The 19,542-nt window shown below is 39.0% G+C and overlaps 1 long non-coding RNA gene across 1 annotated transcript in view; it reads left to right on the top strand.

Moving 5' to 3' along the window:
* Nucleotides 1–10,122, top strand: part of LOC119143803 — a 79,470-nt gene extending 69,348 nt beyond the window's left edge. Inside the window, exon 4 of the long non-coding RNA XR_005102829.1 lies at nucleotides 5,759–10,122. This is a non-coding gene — a long non-coding RNA (uncharacterized LOC119143803). The remainder of the gene's footprint in view (nucleotides 1–5,758) is intronic.
* Nucleotides 10,123–19,542: the final 9,420 nt, after the last annotated feature.

The raw sequence follows: 19,542 nt of genomic DNA on the forward strand, positions 1-19,542 counted from the left end.
CTGAATATGTGAGTCAGGCTAGTATAAGCAGTGGTTAGAGTGCTGAGATAAAGCAAAAAGGATGTAAAAATTGAATTTTATGCCGGTAGGCCATAACTGCACTTCCAAATTTCCAGGTATTTTTATACTTCTGAATTTTTTAATGGTTCTACTTCCTGGGTTTTATTTTTAGCTGGCTTTGTTATTTTATGTTTATCTTTTGTACGAGTTCTCCAGCTAATCTAAATATGTTTGTCCATGTTCCTGAGAGAGGTGGCTGGACACATGAGATAGATTCTCCAAATTTAGTAACAGTAGATTTCAGTAATCAACAGTTACCTGCTTAACTTTCATTATTAATATTTTACATTGCAAACAACTTCTGTAGTTTCCCCAGTCTTTTGCCCTGGTTATATGGGGAAAATTGTTGACATGATTGGGAAATAGTTAACAGACAATCCCTTTTTAAACAAAACTTCTACACTCAAGCTTACCCATAATTTACAACCAAAACTCCAGATTAGTGCTAGTTATCTCTGTTCGAATACTCATCTTTCTGTTCAGAAAATTATCCAAAGCATTAATTGTGACTTTTTAACACAAATTGATAATAGTCTTAGAAATGTTCAGCTGCTTGGTAGGAGGTATGGGAAGATCTCTTATACATGGAGACTGTGCATAAGCTCAATCCTGAATGACTGGTTTTTGAGGTGAAGTGGGGCTAATTTATTGCTGGATTACAGTCATTTCATTAAAAACAAAAAACAAAAAACAACCACAAGTCAGCAACAACAACAAAAACCCAAAACACCAAACCTAGCACAGAATTACTAGGTTAGAGACAGATTGTTTTTTAGAATTGCAGTCTTAAACATGAGTTCAAAATCTTACTGTTATTTCAGGAGAATATTTTTTAGGGTGTATAGTTTATTCTCTTAATTCTTCTTCCTCTATGACCACAAAGTAGCCTCAAATAAGTTAAGTGAATTAACTGAGTATCATAGGTTATATCTGAACAAAATAGTAATGCAATAGTAGCCAAGTAAACTGATACCTTTAAAGTAATACCTTGGAATATTTCACTCAACTCTTTTCTCCTTTTTAAAATATGTGCACATCACTTTAAAGACCGCTGACACTGAGAATTAGGAAGAATGAGGGTTCCTTAACAGAAGCAACAAGAAGGCAGGAGTAAAAGACTGTACTTCTAAATGTAAGTTTTAAGAATGAGCAAGTTATAAATTCCAGTGTGTTGGCAGTATAAATATTACAGCGTTGAGTAAGCATATGACAAAAATGAAGTGAAACTACTATTGTTTAAACTGGTGGGGGTGGGGAAGTAAGCAGTGTATTATCAAAAATACAGCTACAGATCTTACAATTTTGATGTTTGAGAATAGAATTGTTTAGATTTCTTAATAGTGAAATGATACTATCTCTTAATTCTCTTTTGTCCAGATGAATTTAGTGGGGGAAAAAAAATATTTGCAGCAAGAGGTGAACTGTTAGTGTGTTTATTCTTATTGGATGGTGAACCAGCAGTTGTCAAGAAAGCTGTCGCTGCAAAATGTCCTGTCTACCATATGAGTAAGTTACTCTCTTCCTGGAATGCACAGAACAGGACACACTTGTCAAAACTGTGCCATCTGAGTGTAAACCCTGTCTCATTTCTTGTTTGAACCAAAGCTAAACTGAGATATGGAGATGTACTTTCTGATGTCTGTGCTATGGGGCAGAGCAGCACTGGTGGACAAATAGTGTAATGCTCTAGACTTGAAGAGTCTTTCAGTGTCTTTCACCTTCAGATGTCTAAACTGAAATAAAGTTGAGAAAGGGTCACAATGAACAGTGAAAGCGGCAGCTTTGCTTTCGTAGTGTATCTGTGTTGCTTTGCATTGATAAGTACGTAAAACAAGCAATGGAATATGGTTGTGTGCAAAATGGTGTGTAACACTCAATGAGGAAGGTGTTTTGGCAAGAAGTATCAAGAGAGTGCTTTTGTTGAATGAGGAAAAAGGCACAAGGTGAATGTTTAATCTTATGTTCTTGGGCATCCAAGACAAAATGCGTTACTTAATAGAAAGGCCTTGATACGTTTTACTCCAAATCACTGAACTGTCAGATTGCTGGCTAGTGGTACCTTCTTGGATACAGTATGTTACTTAGAATTTAAGGAGCTTATTAGTAGTTATAGTAGCATTTAAGGAGCTTCTTAATAGTTACAGTAGCCAGAAGTTCACTTGTAGCTGGTTTTCATGGGGTTAGAAAGAGATTGAGTTGGGCTTGGTGTTGTCATAAACTCTTAACCATAAACCAATAAAACCTGAACATATTTTATATTAGACTTGGTCTTTGATAAGTCAACTAAAAAATACTGAAATCAAGGAAATGCTCCTTCCTTGATTGGGAACACCCCAATCACGAAAGCACACACCCTTTTTATTTAAAAAAAAAACCACAAAAAACCAAACAACAGCTTTAATTGTTTTTTTATGACAGCATTCCTGACTTCTCTGTGTGTGTAGAGAGCCTGCTTCTATGGAATTTCAGTTCTGCATCTTCAGAATCCTTGCATCTTTCTTAGCGGAGCTCTCGCTTCCAGGGGCTTGGGGGGATCTAACGGAGCTCCTGCATACATGATTCCCAGCTTTTGCTGAGGTCTCCTCTGTCTGTCTTCCACCCACAGACCCCATCTTAAAACACAATGATAAAGGTAGGAGAAGCACTCTTGATAGCATGACTGTATTAGCTTTATGACTAAAACATAGAGATACAAAGTTTTGTGCAGACACTTCTGGATTTCAGTAGATTTCTGGCTTAGCTATTACTATTGTTTTTATCTTGGACTTCCTCCTTTCATCCTTTTCCTGTTCTTCAACCCCTTCTCTCACATAGGTCTTCAATTTTATGTGAAAACTGGCATATTCTCCTTCCAGATAAAATTATTTTTAATAGCAACATAGAAAATATACAGTTGTGTTCTGTTTGATTTTGTTTGTTTAGTTTAGGGGCAGTTTTGGTAGTAAAGTTTTAAAAAAAAAAAAAATCAACAACCAAAACCACACCCCCCCCCCAATCCTGTAATGCATGTGAGGTTTTGTGTTCATGTTGGGGTTGTGTGCATGAATTACCTGCAAGCTCTCTTACTAATGTACTTTCTGCAGAAAATAGCGTAATAGTTCTGTCAAGTCTTCATTTCGTGGTGTGTGTAGTTTAATTTTAGAGTGATTTACTTCTGCAACAGAAAAAAAGCTCCATGCTTAAGCTAGAAGCTAAAAACAACAATGCAATTGAGACAGCAGTATCTAGTTAAACACACATAGTTCACAAATGAAGAATTTGGCCTGAACGTACAAATGAGAAGTGTACTTCCAAAGGTACTAAATGTTGTAGCTCTCTTATTTAAATAATTGCCTTTCAATCTTTATGGTAAATCTACAAATAAGAAGCAGTATTCTGTCTTGCTGGAGAGTATCTTTCATAGTATTTTCCCAGAAACGTTAAAGGAAACTTTACTGCAGGCTAGCACTTTTGCTTGCATCTATCTTTTTCTTAACCTTTGCCTTCCACACTATGTATATATAGTGGATGTTTTTTCTTTCTCTCTTCCTCTCTTGGATTATGCCTAGCACAGTTTCTTCAGGGGGTGACCAACTGTCACAGCATAACCTTTACAGTTAGGTTTATTTTGACTTTGCATTCAGGTTTTACTTCACCAAGATACTGGATGAGTTGTGCCTATATAATCTAGTTTGCCTGTTTTAGCTGTCTGATTTAAAAACCAAACAAACATAAATAGGAGGGGGGAAAAAAAGGTAAATTTAGCTCTGTGTGTATAAAATATACTGGAAATGGCTTTTTTTGTAGGGTTTGTACCTCCTAGATAGCTATATAAAAACCTAAGTGTTGCTGCAGCTACATGTAAACTGAAACTGGAAAACCTCACTTTAATTGGCACATTTGTAGCAACAGACCCTTCTAGCAGAGGTCGTCCTGCTGTATTATTGTAGGAGCAAAAATAGGAAGGAAGAAAACAAAAACTCACCAAACTTTCCCCCTTTGTGACCTGCCAAACTTTTTTTGTGCTTACAGACAGCCCTGTTAATTTACAGAATTATTTCTTTTTTATCATGAACTGACTAGAAGGCTCGTTAAAATGGAATGGAGTGCTTGGGTCTGTTCTGTATAAGTAGCTTTTGTCTTAATAATTTGGTATAAAAACATTAAAGAAAGCATAATTCAACTTTTTAGGGAACCAGTAAAAGTCCTGTACACACTTAAAATGCAGGCACACTTTGTAAGAGGAGGATACCTGACAGGGATGTGAGCTCTTGAGTTTCTTGCCTACCCCTTCAAGGAAAGTAGAATGGTCTTTCTAGGCTGGGGGCAGATAAACTCCTGCTCTTAATAACAGGTAAGTTACTGTTCTTGATAACAATCATTGTGGGTTTTTAAAATACCTTTCTTGCCCTGAAATGTATTAAGAAGCACTTGTAAATCTGCCTGCTCAAAAACTGTGGCTTGGGTAACCTGCAGAGGTAACAGATTGCTTGAGGACTGATACTTGACAGAAGCTTACTTTAAAATTAGCTTTTATTCTCTTATATATGAAAGTTGGGGTTTTTTTTTCACATCAGAGGTTTCCAGATGATGATAAGTTAGGTTAGAAAATAACCCAGACTTTTTTGTTTTGTTTTGAAGTAAACATCTGCATAATCTTTAGTTCCTCTGATCAGACACACAGTTGTTCGTGTCCCATTAAGGTATTATGCACAGTTGACAATAAAGTCCAGAGCTTCACTAAATAAACAGTCAGCTTGGCAATTGAAAAATGTTTTATAAACATTTTGTAGTTCATTAATACAGCTGATGTCAGTACATGAAAACTAGTGTTCAATAAGAAAATTCAGCTTTCAGCATATGTTTTTTATTTCCTTGCAGTATGGTAGACACCTTGGCATAACGTAGCAGCACATAATGGTTTGTGGGTTTTGAAAAGGTGCAGGCCATATTGTGCTGCCTCAAAAATACAAGGATTTCATCATCCTGAAGAGAAATATCACTTATGAATTAGTCAATCTTGTGATGCTGATGTCTGTCATACTTTAGCAGCACGTAAATATTGGTGTTAAGACTGTAAATATCTCCAGTATTAACTGTGCTGCTGAAGTAAGGCTAGCCACTTCTGCATGTGAGTCATGAAAAAAAAACATTTAATGTATTTCCTGATACCTTTTTGTTGTTATAATTTATGTGCTGATTGATTGTGAACACTTTCTTGGCTTTTGTTTATATTTTCACCTATTCATAAACAATATTTAGGACTTCATAGTATCTGATGGTAAATACAGAATAGATGTATATGTATATAATTTTGAATGCTTTGGCTTACATGAAAGCTGAATTTATTAAAGGAGCCATCTCAAGCTACACCTGTCTAACAATGCCTTGGTAAGTGCATTTATTTATATAATACATAAAAAATGGTGTTACTTTAAATGTCAGCATTTCTTTATTAAAAATCTTGAAACTGTGTTCATTTTTACAGCATGTTCTTAATGAATGGAATTGGGAAATGTTTTGTCATGTTTTTAGCAAGTGAGCACATAAAGCGAAAGTGTCTTCCAAAATTTTTAACAAAAATTATTAAACACTTCATTTCTTAAATCACTGTCTATAGACAGGTAACAATTTTTATGGTTAGAAGTTTAAATTGTGTATCCGACTGTGAATTTACTTTTTTTTTTCCTTATCTTCCACTAAGATGTTTCTCTTGCAGAGGAATCTTTCATTGAGATGATTGAAATCTCTACAGTGAGAATGGAAATTAATTGGGCTCCTTTCCTTTTAAAAGCTGCATGCAAGAACTGTGCGGTGAGTCAAATGTAGACTAATGGTTATGTAAATGTCACTAATTTTAGATACAGTCAAGATCTGAAAGTGTGTTTCCTTTTAAGATTTTATTTTCTTCACTATCATGACTCAGTATCACTTGCTAATCTCATTTTATTAGCCCTGGTATATTTTACCATTAAAATACACATGCCTTCTTCAAGTAAGTGCTCATAGATTTAAGTTTATACATCTTATAGATGTTTTAAAAGGCAAAAAAAAAAAGCTTATCTGCACTGGGGGGTTGTTTTGACTTCAGGCTTCACAGGCCTGCTACTGGTGTAGTTGCACAAGTATAAACATGATGTAGATAAATATTAATCCAACATATGATAATTCATAAATCTGCATTATTTGACTGCATAGAATTTCAGCCTGGGGTATGTGCTGTTAAAAATCCCACTTTTCTTGTCTGCCCCTGCTGTGGATTTGAACTGGTGAAATTACTGATGGCTAACATTTCCAGTTTGGTTCAAACCTGAGCAGTTCTCAATAGTAAAGCTATGCAGTATTAGCTAGCCTGCAGCTTTCCATGAAGTAAACGCTTCTGTGTCTACATTTACCTACTACAGGTCTCTTAAGATATGTGGCCAAAATGAGGTTGACTGCTCAGAAAAAATGTGCTATCTGGCTCAAAGTCAGAGCTTTCTCACTGAGGTTTCTTTAAGTAGCACTGTGTTGTATTTCCATATCTACAACTGCTTTATACTAAAGACTTGCATATGCATTTCAGCCATTTGAAACTTGGACATGCTTGGAAAGACCAGACTCTGTGGGTTACAACAAAAAAAGACATTCTTATTCCACTGTTCTCCTCCCTTTAAATGTCACTGATTTTTGTTAGCATGCTGCAGACTACAGTGCTTGCAGAGGGCCATCCATCCTGTTACTCTTGTAAATAGAGTATTTTAATGCATCTAGGCTTTTATGAGTAAGTGTGAATCTAAAGAGCTGATCAGAAAGATTTGAGAGCATGCAACAAGTAAGTCGATTTGCATGGCTTTGTCAAAGTCTAGTGGCCAAACCGTTTGTTCCCAACTACTTCGTTGTGCCAGTGCAGTCTTTTGTGTGAGTAGTGAAACAGACTGCTTCCTTCTGGTTCCTTGTGCAAGCACCTAGAGCTGGCATAAGGGAGGAGGTGGCAGGGAGTGGGACAAAGCAGAAGGGGAAAGGTTGGACTGCCTTGCTTGGTGGCCTGAGCAGCTTAGAACAGTTCAGTGATGTGATAAAAATACCATTTGAGCATTTGCAGAACCAGAGCTGAACTGAGGAACCAAAGTTCCTGTCTGAATTAAGAAGATGACTTCGAGTTCTTATGAAGGCTTGGTCAAATTATTCAGTTCCTAAACCTTTGAAAAGAATGTCGTATTTCTTGCATGGTTTTCACTTGCCTTAAATAATATTAGCAATTGTGTTTTCCAGAGGTTTACTTGCATGGGCGGTGCCATGGCCCATGGCTGAATGGAACTCCCTCTACATTGCAGCTCTGGGGTCCTAAGGTTTGTGCCTGATGTAAGAAAGGGAAGCTTGCTTTTTCCTGTTCAGGTGCTTATTTTCTGCTAAGCTGAGGAACTGTATGGGGAAAAAGATGCTTAAATTGTATAAAAGGGAAAGAAAAGATAGGCCTGTATGAAAATAATCTGACACTAGTAGCTGTATAGGAGTGAAGACAACTAGCGAGAGGAGCATGTCTAAGAAAATCCGGTGTTGGAGCTGAGAACTGACAGCGGAAGGACAGATCTGATGAACTGGAAGGTTGGAAGGAGTGGGACAGGTTGGGTAAGTATTGCGGGGTTTTGTTTGTTTCTTGAAATTGGAAGAAGCAACAGCCTGACAGAAGGGATCTGGCCTGAGGCAAAAAGAATGAGTCAGGCTTGGGGAAAGGGGCTTGCACACCTCAGATCATTCCTAATATTCACTAGAGCACTCTGCACTTCAGATCCAGAAGGGAATGCAGACTGTTAAGTAGTGGCTTTTGCTGTAATCTGTGAAATCACTGTTAATTTTATCCCCCTCATTGTATTCCCCGCAGAAGAGGGCAGTCTTATTAGTGCTCTCTGCTACTTCATTAATTTTGGTCCTGAAAAAGAATTCCAAAATATCAGAGTAGTTGAGGTTGGAAGGAGAGTTCTAGAGGTAGTCTAGTTCAGACAGGGTCAGGCAGAGCACATTTCTTGGACTGTATCTAGTGAGGTTTTGAATATCTTCAAGGATGGAGACTCTGCAACCTGTCCTGTTCAGATAGCATTTCTTGCGTTTCATTTTGTGCCTGTTGGCTTCTGTCGTGTCACTGGACAGAACTGAGCCTGGCCGTGTTGTCTTTACTCTCCACTGGCCCCATCAGCAGGTATTTATAAACTTCAGTAAGATCACACATACACAAGTTGTTTGGTTTTTTTCTCCAGGCTGGAGTCCCAGCTTTCTCAGCCTTTCTTCATGTGAAAGGTGCTTCAGTTCTCTCATCATCTTTGTGGAAGTAAATAACATGTTTCAACTAATATGGGAATTGGAGCTCAAAGGGGGAAATGCTTTGGGGGGGAAAAATAAAACACAGTCTTATAACTTAACTGTAAAAAAACATGAAGATCACAAACCAAAACACTATTCAGTTAGATAGATGAGATAACTCCTGCTTTAAGATTCTGCAATCTTCACTTGCCCCCTTGTGTTAGTGTACTATGAAGCAATCTTCATGGTCATACAGAACATGTCATCTAATGATAGGATTGGCCTGGTGTGGTGCTGAGCCAGGGAAGATGTTTGTGGGCTGTGCAAGCAAGAAGCTTGATGCTGCTACAGGTGCTACACAAATTAATTGGTAAAAAATTCTGTAGGCAATGGAACAAAAGACTGCAAGTAGAGAAAACCATGGTCTTCATGGTTATGTCAAATGAGAATTCCTAGCCAGAAGTGATGTTTATTTTTCTGCCCTTAGTCTCATATGATGCTAAACAAGTTACAGGCCATTGTTTTTGCAGTACTTGTACTCCTCACTTCAGAGGTGTCTGACTTGTGTCTGACAGAAACACTGGCTGTTAACATTTACAGCTGAGCTTCTTAGGAGTTGTCATTTGAATTAAAATACTATGTATTGTTATGTCTGTTGACAGTCTCCTGTCTTAAACAGGGTAACTTAAACTGTTGCATACTACTATAATTTCTACATCTCCATGTCATATTAAAAATAGAGGTAATAGACACTTAACCTTGAAGGGGTGTTGGGTTTTTTTGTTCAAAAAACCCCCACATTTGTTTAGTAAGTGTACTACAGTAATGCATTTCCTCATGGAATTTTCTATGGCATTTATTAATTCTGATCTCAGAGGAAGAAGTGAGTATTGTGCATCTTTTAAAGACCAGATCTACAATCAGCTTTCCTTGTTACCAGCTCAAGCTGAGAAACCTGAGTTTCAGTGTTGTTGATTCATGACCTGTTTTGACCAGTCCTGTAAACTCCAAAGTACTCCTGATTTGGTCTTATTTTGTCACTGATTCATTTTGCATATATAGCTATTATTATTAAACACTTGTTTGTCCCATTTTTGGAATGTGGTTTCATGAGTAACACTTTCAATATTCTGCAAAATCTTTTATACACTAAAGGTAACGCTTATGTTTGAACTTCAGCATATTTTACAGTAATTTACCTGTAAAGATTTATGTTGCAGGAAGAATGTACTAGTTAAATTGTAACACTTAATTTCTTATGTACAGTGGTAAACAGTGCACCTTGAAAAATGTAAAGTGACTTACACCTATGTATTTAGGGCTAATACAGGCCAAATTCCAAAGCAGTTCTTCAAATTCCAAAGCAGTTTTCTTGGTACTGCATATGGCACACTTCACTGAGTGAGAGTGGTTCTGTACTTGGTATTTAGGTATAGAGACCTGAAAATGTTTCAGCTTTTCCTTTAATCATGTTATCTTGTTATGTATTGAGGGAAGTCTCTCCTAATCAGGTAGCAATACTAGCAGTAATGAATGAAGTTTGAAATGTTAGACTCCCTTTATGTTCTTCATCACCACCTCCTGCCGTCACAGAAGTCAGAAGAAATGATTGGTAGAAATATTGTGAGCTACTATTTTACCAGTTTAATTTGAAGCAGAGCAGCAATTCTTTTGAACAAACAAAAAGTTTCAAATGTGTTTGAAGGAAAACTTAGGTCTGAGATGTATATGAATCTCCTTTCTAAGTGTGTATCAGAAGAAAACGTTCAACTATAAACACAAATAAAAAAATTATGGAGAAAATTCAGTGGCACAAGTGAGATCATTTATCTTTCTATGAGGGGGCTAATATCAATTGGACATTACTTTTTCACTCTGAACAATTTATTTCTGTTGAAATCTGTTTGATGGCTCTCAGGTGCAACAACTCAATATTTTTTCTGATTTTGATGCACCTGTAATAGCTTAGAGTTAGTAAGTCTAATGAAATTTATCTAATATTTCTTCCATCTCGTAATGTAAAATTTGAACCCTATGCTCAAACGTTCTGAAATTAACAAATTTAGTTATAGCAGAATTTATCCAATTTGAATCTTCAATCTTAAGTATACAGTGCTGAGCAGCTAGAGATGACTGACTTAGCTGCTGTTGAGAGATGGTAATAATATATCCATAATGTTTTCTTCTGCTGTTTATAGCCATAGGAGACAGCCACGGGTAGAAAGTTCACATTTCCCTATGGTTTTTGCAGGGCAAGCATGTGGCTTTCTTACCTATAAAGGAACCTTCTGTCAGCAGCTTTTACACTTTTAAGTGGTTTTAAAAGTAAAACACTTCGGAGTCTCTCATAAAATACTCAAAAAAAACCCCACACCCTTAAGTATGATAATATTTGGACTATATAAGGCATAAAATAAAGAATACAAAGTCTCAAATGTATATGCTTTTCTTAATATTTTGTTGAAATAAAGGCAAAAGAGAAGCTTGAGGGGTTACATTATTGCACCAGCTAGAATAGTCAAGAATAATACACGACTATGGTTCTACAGTCCTGTGTGATTCTCAAGCCAGAGGAGTTTAGGACTGACAGAGTCTTCCTCTTTCCTTCAGTATTAGCCCAGCTCTGATATTTCCACCGTGATTTCACTGATTGACTTGGGGTTAGTTTTCGGTAGACTCAGCCAGCTGAATGTGCTTGCTGTGTGAGCAACAGTACTGGCACCAAGGAAAAGTTCCTTCTGCTCTTGAGAATGGCAGTCCAGTATTAATTTCCATTGCTGAAACCAATGTAGGGAATATTTAGGGCCTTATTTTTCTTTTCTTGATGGTCCTGCAGACAGGCTTTGTCTAGCTGCTGTTCAAATCGGTATCAAAGGGGCTAAACAACATCTTGGTCTACCTCTTCCCTTCTACAGAAGATTGGTATCTACATATGACACTGACACAAAAATTCACATACAGGTATAGCTTCTTAGCATATGGAAACAGCTGTGACAAACCTTTCCCGTCATCAAGGCAACATGAAAATCTTCCTCTTTTTCCTATAAGCAGTATCTGTTATTTTCAGACATACCAATAAATATGTAAAGTATATTATCTGTTTATATATAACAAAACTTAAGACGCAAAATAAGAGCTCTCCAATAGTATCGGACAAAGATGAGAAAGAGCTCTACTGTTTTGCAGGTGTGAAATCTGTTAAATGACCTGTGTGACAACCAGTTTTAGGAAGTGTGTGTGGCTGGTAGGTTGTACAGTCAGAAAAAGGATTTCACTGCAGGTTCGCTAGCATCGTGTAGCCAGACAGCCCCCTGTTGGTTGTGGTGGTGTGGAGGTTCCTGAAATGAATTCTGCTTGAATTCAGTAATTTATTGCACACAACAAGCTACTTTTGTTTTCATTCCCATATCACAAATAGAGAAAACGGGGGGAAATTGTGTGCACTTATAAAAATTATCTTTCTATCAAGTTTTATCCCTCTTGTGTATCAAATAAATGTTAAAGCTTGGAGTATCTGCACTGTTTCTTAATGTCTTTGTAGAAGCTTATTTTTGAAGAGCTGCAGCAAAAATGTAAAACAGTACTTTGTCCCCGTGATCTAAACTTTAATACCACATTTACAGCCTGGCTAGTGCAAAGTATTTCGATGAATTTCTATCAAGAATGCAGGTAATAGTCTTTAAAACAAAATTTGTAAGATAGCAGTGAACTAGCCCAGATAGAGGCTCCAGGCTTATTTAATGACTGGGATTCTTGCAGGCACATCTATGAGAGCTGCTACTATTTAGCAAGGTACAGTTTTACCAAGAGGCTTGGGGATTTTTTTTATTCATGTTTGCTTTGCTTTAATCTGTTCTTTGGTATGTGATCTAAGTTGCTACCAAAGCAGCTAGTTGCTTACTTCCAGTTTATGTTTGAGTTAACAACCCATGTGTTAAGAACCCAAAATTCTTGTTCTTCAAACCAGTCGTCTAAAATATTGGAAAATTGAAGGACACTTACGAAGTATTTTGTTGTTTTGATTTTTTTTAAAGTGTTTTAAAGGGAACCTAAAATCTGCCTTGCAGTCATTGTATATTAGTGTGGTGATGGAATGTTCCAGGTATTGTATGAATGTATGCAAGCAGTTATTGTCTAGAATCTGTCATGTGTCCGTGATTAAAAGGCACTGTTTGTGGTGGAAATGGGTGACCCAAGGAAAGTTCCCTGGAAGGACTGTCCTGTCGTAGAGGCACAGGGTCTTCTGCTCTGAAATAAACAATACAGAAGTGATCTCTTTCTGCCTCAGGTATGGCCTAGGTAGTAAAGGCTTATCTTCATTTGAGGAATTTGTGGTGGAAAATCCATAGCTGTAACAGTAGTAGAGAAACGGATGTTAAAATTAATCTTCTACCACAACACAGAACAGAAGAGCAGCATGATGCCGAGACAGCCAAAGTGCTTAAGGACTCTGCCTTCCCCCCCCCTTCCTTTGGTACACATAAAAAAACTGACTGTAATCAGATATCTTAGAACAGTTGGCAAAAACAACAGAGGGTAAGGATACATGCTGTGATTGAATAGGAGGGAATGGCAGAGACGGGGACAGGCCAAAGAGCTGCTTAAAAAATGTGATGACTTGCTGAAATCCATCAGAAGAGTTTAAGAAACTGGCTGAAGCAGCCTCAAGGTGAGGGGACTTTTCCACAAAACAGAAAACAGAAGCTCGAAGGGATTCGGTTCACATCTTCTGCTTCTGAAAAAGTGCCCAGTGGAAGTTGCCCACAGATGTTCCCCATCTTTCTTGTTAAATCAAGGGTATGTGGAAAAAAGAAGTCACAAAACGGTTTTGTTCAAAGATTGTTGGCAGTGATAACTCTTGCCATTAGCAGATGAAAGCAAGCTGCAGGTAGGATTTCAAAGGGTAGTGGAATTTGCTTTTATTGGACTAACTGTGCTGTTCCTTGCAAGTTCCATATTTTCCTGAGATGTTTCCTGAAGTAACAGTAAAATGCGCATACAATAAATGTAAGCGCCCATTAAAGCTCACTAAAGGAATACTTTGTGTTTCTAGTAGATGAACACTGAGATAACTGAATATTTGTGAATTGCATCACAGGCCTCTATTATGCCAAAGTTCTGGGGTTTATTGCTGTAGAGAGCACCAGTAAAGGTGGCTTTAAACTGCTTTGTGCCCCAACTTTCTCTAAAACTGCTGAAGAGGGAAAGCAGGGAGCAACTAGCAGCGTTAAAGAACTTTATGGCTGTTCGGCAACCAGCAAGGGGATTCACCTTTTCCTTCAGTCTACCCTCAAGCTATTTTTTTTTTCTATGCTTAAAGAGGCACTCTGAGGTTTTTTGGGGGGTTTTTTGACAGGAAGGTTTACAGTCTCCCTCGCAAATTAGTGGCATTGATAAGAGCCTATTCTGGGTTGAAGAAGATTCAAATAACTTACCCCGATCAGAAAAATTACCACCTTTTCCTTTTCTTAGGAGTGGTTACTTACTCCATTTGCAAATTAGGATTAAACTGTAGCACTTCCTCATGGTTCTTGTCTAGTAACTTAGAATAACTTAGAACATGCAGGTTGCTTGCAGACCTGTGATATTGTGATACCGTTATTTTATGCTTATTCAGACATAAAGTACCCTGAGAAAGGCCCTACCTTATGCTATCTCAGTCTCCTCTAAAACTACCTTTTTCTCTAGCTGTGAGCAGTCGTCCAGGACAGTGGATATTTCTAATGGTAATTGACAATTTCTTAACTGTATCTCTTTATTTTTTCAAATTTATTTCAAAGTTCTTGTAAAAATAGCACCTGGTCCTGGTGATTTGTAGTGTTTGAGTTTCTCAGGCTGCCAGCAGGCTCTTTTGAGATGTCTAGGCTTGGAAAACTGATTCCCCATAAAGCATGTCCTTGCGATAGGAATTTCTCTGTCACCCTCTGTATTAAAACCAAATAATTTATATTGAGCTGCTTTATGCCAGTTTCTTCCATCCTCCTCTTGGTGGTATATAGATAAAACCAAAATACCTCCTGGATTCTAGTATCTTTAAGAATACTTGGAATTATTCTCCATGTGTGTGTTCATGCACTGGCACACAGGCGCTGCATGTGGACGCTGGTACAGCTGATACTCCGCTATGGGGGAAGTTGTTCAGCATCACCTGTGAAAGCCGTAACTGCGTGTCTTTGTGCAAAAGCAGTGTTAATCCTGCCATCCCCTCATCCTTCACACTACAGGTGGCTACAGATAGAGCTTTTCATTAGTCAATGATCCACCAGGTAGTCTTTCGTTATTTGCTAATTTATACCTTTATCAACACTTATATAGTGGTTCAGATGGGGTTTAGTTTTAGAAATAATAGCATTTTTGTTATTTTTTTGTCGGAGAAAGTACTTTAGCCTAGGAAGAATTCCATATCGGTGCGTACCCCATGAATGAGCATGACCTCCCTAGGATTCAGACACTGTGTGATGTGGTAGTGTCATGAAAGACTATCCACACAGGATGCATTTTACTTGGCCTGATGAGCATCGCATGAATCTTCTCGGAAGACTGAGCAATCAAAACATCTTGTCTCAAGATGTCACAAGTGATACAGACACCTGGCCTCTGGTTCCAGCTTGCCTGAGCAGGAACACTGAGAAGGACCAGAACTCTTTTGCCACTCCCACTGCTGACAGCCTAGGGCCAGAAAGTCTTCTAACATGGCTAAACCTTGATTAGAGGGTGACAAGGGACAGAACATTTGCAAAGCATCCAGATTTTCTCCCACATAAATTCTTCTGAAGTTAAGCATAGCTCAAACCGGGAACGCCAGGCTGTCCAATGATGCAGAGTTGAAATTACCTTGAATATTTCATGGTACCTGGTCTGCAGTTCTTGGATGCCTCAGCAGCCATGATGCTAGAGGAGAAATTATCAGGAACAATGACAGCAAAATTAATTTTGACAAGATAAATTAGCTTTGGATCCTTCAGCTGCAAACAGACAGAGCAATCCAGCATCCTACTGTCAAATCAGGTTCAGAATCACCCCTTACAAGCCTCCATGGATGTCCAGCCTTCAGTATTGATTCAACCATTCTCTACTGGTACTGAGAGGTCATTTTCTGAAAGTGTCCAGAATCCTGTAGAGCTAGTTACATAGAAAATATTCTTGTGGTTGGTCAGAACCAGAAGAGGACTGAAAGGTTCTTCTGTAAGGTTCTCTTTAGCTGAGCATCCAACACTAGGTAGGGAGGTCAGGTGTGGTTCACACCAGGGTAGCTTATAGAGATGGGAACTTCCTGTATTTTTCAGCATCTCTGTATTCTCATTAATGTTTCTTGAATGCCAAGGGCCCTTGAGGTGCCACCCAGACCCTCAACTTCAGCCTTCAAGGAAAGCCTGTTCTTGCTGTGTCACCAGTTATCATAGTGGCATCCATGACCACGTTTCATGCTCTGTTTCTCACCAGAAGGCAGCTCCTGACTCAATACTTGCATCCAGTGAGTACAAAACCTTCAAAGATCCAATGGCAGGATGGGTTTACTAAATACCAAACCTGTTACTAAATGCCATCAGACCAGAAAATTGTCTTGAGACAGCCTTCTCTGGAAAGCAAACTGCCCCCAGTAACAGCAAAAATTGTCACTTAGTGCAAAAGGAAGATGTAATTTTATCTCTGTGGCAGAAAGAGCTGGAAATGAGGGTCCCAAGTGGGGTATTATTAATTAATATTGCAAATACTAATTTAGAATTATAAAAATTGCCATGGACATCTAGGGAGGAATTTAGATATAGTGCAGCTGAGACCATTTAAGGCAATAGCTATGTTTGCAGAGACGTCTTTATAAAGGCAGCTTCTTCGTGCATTTTCTGAAGTAGACAAGGTTGTGCACAGTATTCCTAGGTCCCCAAGAGAGTAAACACAAGTTCCCAAGCACAGGCTTTCCAACAGACAGACCTACACGTGCTCCAGCAAAGCAGCACAAGACCTAAGGGGGAAAAAAACCCAACTTCTTTGTGTGTAGCAGTTCACCTGCTTCTTTCATCAATGTGGCAGAGAATATACTCCTTTACCTATGGAAAAGAGGCCCCACTTTATCTTTTAAAAAGAGAAGGGGAAAGGTGGTAGTGACTCAGTTCCAGTACAGTGCTTGCTTTGGCTGTCCGAGATGATCCAAGATGATGTCCGAGATGGAATACATCCATCTGAAAGATCAGATACGGGTGATGTTTTCAGCCAGCGGGTTTTCATTACCAGGTTGAAATGCCCTGCTCCGAGCCTTCAGGACAGTTATTTCCACAGTGTTATCTCCTCAGCCGGAGGGAGCTGTGTGGTCTTTGTAGTCGTTGCCTCCAGCAGAAGACCTGTGTGCTTATTGCCGCTTGTTTCAGAAGAACAGAAACCCACACATTCATACCCTGAGCACTCCGTGTGTGATCCCCTGAGCGCTGTCGTTAGATCCTTCTCTCATGGCTGTATCTTAGTGCTGGGGATAGACAAGAAGTCAGTATAGATCCCTCTGCAGAGCATAGATGATCACAGCCATAGCAGGCAGATGTCCCACTAGCCTTGTGTGACCACGTGATGTTCAGCTTTTCTGTTCAGCCTCAAAGCTTACCTCAGAAGTGCAGTGAGAGCATGGGTCAGGCTTTCAATAGCTAAGCATGAGAGACTGCACAGCACAGCTTATACGGGCAAGCTACAGCCAGCGGAGCAGCCGCACCAGTGCCCCTGTGCCGGCTGGTGCATTTTCCAGCCAAGTTCTGCAGGCAGTCTCTGAAATGAGAGATGAGTCTAGCAAAAAGATGATCTTTTGCCCATCCTTTTCCACTTGTATCCACAGAGATTTCAGGACTGAGTATGAACACTAGTGAACTCTGGGTTGCACTAGCACACTTGTCAAAGAAAACTTACTCAATAACAGCAGAAAACGTGGTTAGCCTAACCAAAGGTGGGAGGAGGATCTCAGTTACATCAGGGGCCGTGCAGTTGCCGTTTTTCATTTACATTCTTGACATGGCCAACTAATCATTAAGCCATTAATGTGTCCCAGGGATCCACAGTTTACTAAGCCATCTTCAGATGACAATGTTTTGAACAACCATAGGAAAATTATGTGGCTTAAGGATCAATTTGGAGATGGAGAAAACATAATGTAAACCAGTCTGTTCCAGAAGTTACATTTCCAGTTTGTGGAAAATCAGGAGCTTACTAATAGGGTTACTGTTCACCATGCTGCAACTGGAATTGAAGCAAAGGCCACCAACAGGACATGCCCAGTAAGTACCTAGGCGTGTAACCCCAGTGCCGCCAAAGCAGTGCTGGTGTTCTGATCTTCAGACTTTGTCTATTCGGCCACCAAAAGCTTAGCTTCTGTTTCCTGATGTGAGGTATCGACATGATTAACCCATCTTATGTCTGGATCCTGCAATGTTTCACTTCATAGCACAGACACAGAAATGACCTCCGAGAGAGAAATTTTGTTCTTCAGGTATGCAAACTATCGATATATGAAACATCCCTATAGTCTCATGAACTTTTATGTCTCCCATCTAAGTCATTCTGTGCCTTTTCTGTGTTCCTTCACCAGCTATCACCCACCCATTCATTCAGCCCTGTAAGATGTGCTTTTCCTTGTCTGGTGGTGTTGAAATTTATGACAGCTCTGTTAACGATCCATCCTTCAATAGTTGTGTCTCTTCGGTCCCGCAAAAGCAGGGACTCTTTCCAGCCAAATTTTACTCATTAACCCCCTCTGTAATGGGAAAGAAGTGAGTTTGCTGCCTTCTGTGGATTCTGCCTGTCCTTATCATGGAGCCTTTTATGCTGTTCCACCAGCGACCAGGCTGAGGAGCAGGCTGAAGGCATAGTAGAAAGACATAAAGTTTAAAGGACAGAAGGATCAGCATGCCTTCTGTTTGTCGTGGAATACACCATCGTAAACAAAACGCTATGTCAGCAATTATTTTATTACTCAGTTTAGTTATCACTGGGGAACAAGACCAAAAGCCATAGACCAGCCTTCTCTGAAGGCCTTCAATGAAAGCTACAAACTGCCTTTGAAATTCAAAGAAAAGCGTTCCTGCCTGACTCCAAAGTACTAGTAAAACCCCCAGACTTGGTGTTTGCAGTCTATTGCTTTTTTTCCCAATAGAGAATCAGGATGGAACAATGTTGCAATGTTTAATTCTTCACAGTTTCAGCAAGCACTGGGCTGGCTGGTGTAGCAGAAACTTGCTTAGAAAGCAAAGCGCTAAATTCATTCTCTACACCAGACTTCGAACGCCTTACTGTTTCCAACCTTTAGGGCTACATTCATCATCTTTCTGACCAGAAAGAAGCCACCAATTATTGAACCATTACATTAGAATGGAAACGGAGTAGAGCTGGAGGAAGGAATCTTGGAAAAATTTACACATCGGATCACACTTCAGGGGGTTATTTCAGCAGAAACTACGTGACAGTCTAGAAAACTGACATTTTTTTTTTTTTTTTTTAATAGAAGTCAGATTTATTTGTATTTTATACGATGACTAGTGATTTACATCCCACCCACCCATTTGAGAATATTCAGGGCTCCAGGCATATCTCCAGCCAGTTCCAGACTATTCAAATCATTGTTGGTACGTCCATTTACTAGTCACAACAAGGCCTTCTGTGACTAATTATGGCCTGACTGCAGCAGGAGAGGCAGCTTCAAAGAATGGGAATCTTCAGACACACTAGCAGTTCCCTTGGTTCCCAAATTCTTTATTTATGTGGATTACATTGAGTTGACAGATTTAACTGGGCTGTTGAAGATACGGTCAAAGAAGCAGAGTCACTCCCTTCCCTTTTATTGTTTTCTGAAGGCACAACAGTCATACGCATCTGTCACTCGAGAGAGGAAGTTCTCCATCACTGGGCTTCGTTTGGGCTTTTGTATGCTGTTCCAGTAGCATCTGGGAATGGATCAATATAATATTGGGTAGGGAGTCGTAGTGCCTTGTGATGCACTGTAAATCTTTTATTGTAGATACTCCTACCATTTATTGTTGAAAATCGATAAAAATAAACCTTGTAAAGTTAAAGCCTGGCAATGGTTCAGCACAAATCAGAGGGGAGGAGTAAAGAGGCAATGAGTCTCCCTCCCCCTCTTGGATAGCTCCCAGCTTGTTTCCCAATGAATATTCAATAACAGTTTCCAGCAATCTGGAAACAAATTATTTTAATTTTTTATTATTATTCAAAGTTATGAACACTTTGTTG

The sequence above is a fragment of the Falco rusticolus genome, chromosome 2 (genome assembly GCF_015220075.1).
Source record: "Falco rusticolus isolate bFalRus1 chromosome 2, bFalRus1.pri, whole genome shotgun sequence".
Classification (NCBI taxonomy): Eukaryota; Metazoa; Chordata; class Aves; order Falconiformes; family Falconidae; genus Falco; species Falco rusticolus.